At 42.8% G+C, this 5,070-nt stretch overlaps 1 non-coding gene across 1 annotated transcript; it reads left to right on the top strand.

The window, feature by feature from the left end:
• The first annotated feature begins 2,190 nt into the window (after positions 1-2,190).
• On the top strand, positions 2,191-2,293 carry LOC125114147 (U6 spliceosomal RNA). Its single transcript, XR_007131712.1, has one exon. It is a non-coding gene; the product is annotated as a U6 spliceosomal RNA (small nuclear RNA).
• The last annotated feature ends 2,777 nt before the right edge of the window (positions 2,294-5,070 follow it).

Genomic DNA, 5,070 nt, shown 5'->3' with positions numbered 1-5,070 from the left:
GCAGAGAGAGATTCCGGGTCTCGCGCGGTTCGTGCGGCATTCTGGGAAATGTGGTCTGGCGGAAAGAGGATGGAGTAGGAAGCGACGCAACTTCTCTTTGTAAAACAATAACATTGTTTTATTTTACCTGTAAAACAATTTTCTAGATTTTTTCTTGTAAATCGCTTGTTCACACGTAAAAGGTACTAATGTACGCTTTTTCCTGGACGTTTCCTTCGTTTCCATGGCTCTAAATAACAAATTTCCATTTCCTGCCTACACCTTTTCTCCCAGCCCCAGATTTAAATCCAGCTGCCTATTTGCCTTCTCCACGGAAACTTTTCACAGGGCCCCACCCACTACCCCCTCCAAATAACACCTGATTCCAACCAGCACCATCATTCACCAGCAATTTACCCTTTTCTGTTTCTGGATCTTACTCGTCTCTTTTGTAGCTCTTTTATCAATTTGTGCTCAATTATTTTGCTCATTTATCAGCTTGCTTATTTTTCTCATGCCATGAAAACAATGACTTTTTATGTTGTATTATAATATCACTGAGCCTGCTACATACATACACAGCAAACATGTGTTGAGTAAATGACTGAATGATTAAAAAAGGAGCCTGTTACTTTCTTCCCAGCTGTCCAGGAGGTCTTATCTTTCCTTATAAGTGCCTGTGCTAACTTATCCCAAGGCCCAGCTACAGAAAGTTAAGTAAATGTTGGAATTAGCTGGACAGACTCATCGTTTAACCTCATCACCCACTGCCCAGTAAGAGCTCTGTATATGAACTCATTCCCTTCTTGGGCAAGGAAGCAGAGAGCTGTAGGCTTGGTGCTGCATTTAGGCATGATTGCTGCCCAGTGCTTCCCAACACTTCCTCTCACACCTATATGATAAAAGGTGTCAGGGAGTGGTAGTGGGATGCATGCAAGTGTATCCCAGCCATGTCCTTTCTCTGAGACTAGACCACTTACTTTCCCAGAGGATAGGCCTCTGGTGGCTGTGCTTTTCCTATTAACACCCCTGGATATAACTGATTGGACAATGGGTGGACACCTAATGCAGGAGAAATGAATCCGCTGGTTGCTGAGAAATTTACTCTCTCACAGTTCTTGATTCACATAATCTAAAATCAGTATCACAGGGCTGAAGTCAACGTATTAGCACAGCCATGCTCCCTTCAGAAGGCCTAAGGGAGAATCTCTTCCAGATTCTTGTGACTGCAAATATTCCTTGGCTTATGGATTTATCACTCCAATCTCTGGTTCTCTTCTGTATGCATCCAACTTCCTTTATTCCCTCTGTAAGGTTATATATGTAATTTCATTTAGGATCCATCCAAATAATCCACAATAATCTCTCCATTTTAAAATTCTTAACTTGAAGTTCCCGTCCTAGCACAGTGGAAACGAATCCAACTAGGAACCATGAAGTTGTGGGTTCAATCCCTGGTCTAACTCAGTGGGTTAAGGATCAAGCATTGCTGTGAGCTGTGGTGTAGGTTGCAGATGCGACTCGGATCTGGCGTTGCTGTGGTTGTGGTGTAGGCCAGCAACTGTGGCTCCGATTGGACCCCTAGCCTGGGAATCTCCATATGCTGCAGGTGAGGCTCTAGAAAGCCAATAAAGTAAAATAATAAAATAAAAATAAAATCCTTAATTACTCATGCAGAGACCTTGTTTCCATACAACAGTCACAGGTTCTAGGGATTAGGAAATAAATATCTTTTCAGGAGGGAGAACATTTTTCAGCCTACCCCAGCTGCCCAGGTACCAAGCAGATTTTATCTCAATATTTCCCACTAAGAAACAGAGAAACCATAGTTGATAGTAGAAGCCTGAAGTGAAAATTTAGAGTTAGGTTGGGAGCAGCCTTTTCCAGCATTTTTATGCTCACTTATGAGTGAGTAGAGAAAGCCAATCTACAGAGAAAGGCAGGAAAATGGAGCAAAAGCAGAGATGGCAGACAAGGAGGACTGAGAAACAGAGATGGAGAAAGGTGCTATCTTGTCCAAAGACACTTCCATTTTCCTTCCATTAGTCTCCTCTACGTGGACTACACTAAGTCTTACTGATCGGGAGACTAAGATTCCTGGTTCCAGCTTAATCCTGGGAATAATGCCCACATCTTTTCGACCCTTAGTCCCTCACCTGCAAAATGGGTATGATAGTACCTATCTTGCAGACTCTGAGGATACACCTTCAGGTGTTTGCTTCAGCAGCACATAAACAAAATTATAATGATACAGAGATTAGTATGGCCCCTAAACAAAGATGACATGCAAATTTGTGAAGTGTTACATATTATTGTACAACTACTATGGAAAACAGTATAACAGTTCCTCAGAAAACTGAATATAGAACTACCACATGATCCAGCAATCCCACTCCTGGGCATATATCTGAACAAAACTACAATTCAAAAAGATACATGCAACCATATGTTCATATTAGCACTATTCACAATAGCCAAGACATGGAAACAAGCTAAATGTCTATGACTGATGAGCAGATTAAGATGTGGTACACATATACACAATACTACTCAGCCATAAAAAATAGTGCCATCAGCAGCAACATGGATGCAATTAGAGAGTCTCATACTAAGGGAAGTAAGTCAGAAAGAGAAAGACAAATACCATATGATATCACTTATATCTGGAATATAAAATATGGCACAAATGGGCCTATCTACAGAACAGAAACAGACTCACAGACATAGAGAACAGACTTGTGTATGCCAAGGGGTGGGATGGACTGGGAGTTTGGGGTTTGTAGATGCAAACTACTAAATACAAACATTTAGAATGAATGTGCAATGGGTGATGTGGTCCTGCTGTACAGCGCAAGGAATTATGTCCAATCTCTTAGGATAGAACATGACGGAGGATGATATGAGAAAAAGAATGTACATATATGTATGACTAGGTCACTTTGCTGTACAGTGGAAATTGGTACATTGTAAATAAACTATAATTTAAAAATGATTTTTAAAAGTATCTCCCGGATATTATGCCTGGTGTTTCCAAAAGGGGTGCAGGAAGGTCATGTGGCAGCAAGTTGGTGGCTTTCTGAAGATCTTCAGAGGGAGAGCTTTAGGGTTATATGCTTATCAGTTAAGATTCTCTAGTTGTAAATGACAGAAATCTTTCCTGAATAAAACAGAGATGGAAATGATGGGGAGGATGTCGACTCTCTCATAGAGTTAAAGGGAAAGCTGAACAGCCAAGTCTCAGGAAAGACTTGAAGGATGGAAGGTTCAGGGTCCCCAGAGGCAAGAACTGAAGAGAATCTCTCCAGGAGGCTGCTGTCAGAATGACCTGAGTATAACTAGAGCTGGCCTTCCAAATTCAGGGATTCCACATCTGAAGGTTCTGCATCCACAAATTCAACCAACTATGGATCAAAAAATTTTAAAAAACAAAATTCCAAAAAGTTCCCCAAGACAAAACTTGAATTTGCCATGTGCTACCACCAATTTACATACCATTTGCATTTTATTTACAATTACTTACGGAGCATTTACATTGTATTGGGTATTCTAAGAAATCTGAGGATGATTTAAAGTATAAGGAAGAATATGTATAGGTTGGAGTTCCCATCTTGGCACAGTGGAAACGAATCCGACTAGGAACCATGAGGTTGCAGGTTTGATCCCTGGCCTCCTCGCTCAGTGGGTTCAGGATCTGGCGTTGCTGTGAGCTGTGGTGTAGGTCACAGAGGCAGCTCGGATCCCATGTTGCTGTGGCTGTGGTGTAGGCCAGCAGCCACAGCTCCAATTAGATCCCTAGCCTGGGAACCTCCATATGCTGTGGATGCAGCCCTAAAAAGACGACAAAAAAAAAAAAAGAAGAAGATATGTGTAGCTTATATGCAAATACTACACCATTTCATGTAAAGGACTTGCGAGTCCTTGCCTTTTGTATCCAAGGGGGTCCTAGAACCAAATGCTCTGCAGATCTTGAGGGACGCTTTCCATCAAATTCAAGTTCCTGGTGAGAGAAGCTGATTGACTTGAGTGGGACCCTATTTACCCCTTGGAAATGGGGAGAACTGGCCCTCTCACTGACAGTCCCAAGATAGCTTGGCTGAATCTAGTGGCAGGAATCAATCAGGTCAAATCTGGGAGAGGGCTCATCAGCTCTATAGAGCAAGAACAAGTCCTAATATTTGTAAAGCAAAAATACAGTGACATTTTAGTCAGCCAACTATCAGTGATTTTATGAGCTCTGAACTTTATTTCTGTAAAGGACTAAGATTTTCCCCTGGTCTTTTAGAATTCTTCAAGATGAGAGTGTGAGGATAGATGTCAGGGAGAGGGATAGAGACAGAAAGGACAGGGACAGAAGGAGAAAGGTGAGTTTGAACAATCCACAAACCCTTGTAATTTTTAGCAAAACCTTTGCAACTTCCACATAGTCTTCAAGACCCTATCTTTGAAGACTTCCTCAAGGGCTGTACCTGCCCCATTTCTGTCCTCACTCAGAGTGTTTATCCCTCTCCCCATTCAGGGTCCAAACCTCAAACAGGTTTCTACAGACACAAATTCCATGGCCAAAGCCCCTTTGTACACCGAGAAGGGACCAGTAGCAAGAGCAAGTGTAGAGTAAGAGGGGACAAGTGATGATGAGAGGTTCCCGAGGAAGCCACAGGAAATAAGATCGTAGGTGGGGATGTTGGTCACTGATGGGAAGAGCCCTTTGTACCAGGAAGCAGGGAGTTAAAGATGGGTAGAGTGTGAACAGGTTTTGAGGAGAGAATCAGAGGGCCTTCCTGCCTCTGGCCTCTCCCTAAGCAATGGAAAGCAGCGTCACCAGCTGAGAAAAGATAGTGTTGTGTTGTGAGGAGTAGGAGCAGGAGGTCTGAAGTAGCTGATGGGGGCTGGGCACATGCCAATGACACTAAAACTTGAAGCAATGCAGCACACAGAGTAGTGTGATAGTCTGCAGCCGTGCAGTAGAGGAACCATGACCTGGAGGCCAGGATACTATTCCTGGTAGTTCTCAAGGAAGATGAAAAACATGTGAAGATATGCCTGAATGCCTGTGCAAGTCTGCGTCTGAGCAGAAACCCCTGAGCAACAGTG

Source organism: Phacochoerus africanus, chromosome 1 (genome assembly GCF_016906955.1).
Source record: "Phacochoerus africanus isolate WHEZ1 chromosome 1, ROS_Pafr_v1, whole genome shotgun sequence".
Lineage (NCBI taxonomy): Eukaryota > Metazoa > Chordata > Mammalia > Artiodactyla > Suidae > Phacochoerus > Phacochoerus africanus.
This window is presented reverse-complemented; position numbering and strand designations above follow the sequence as displayed.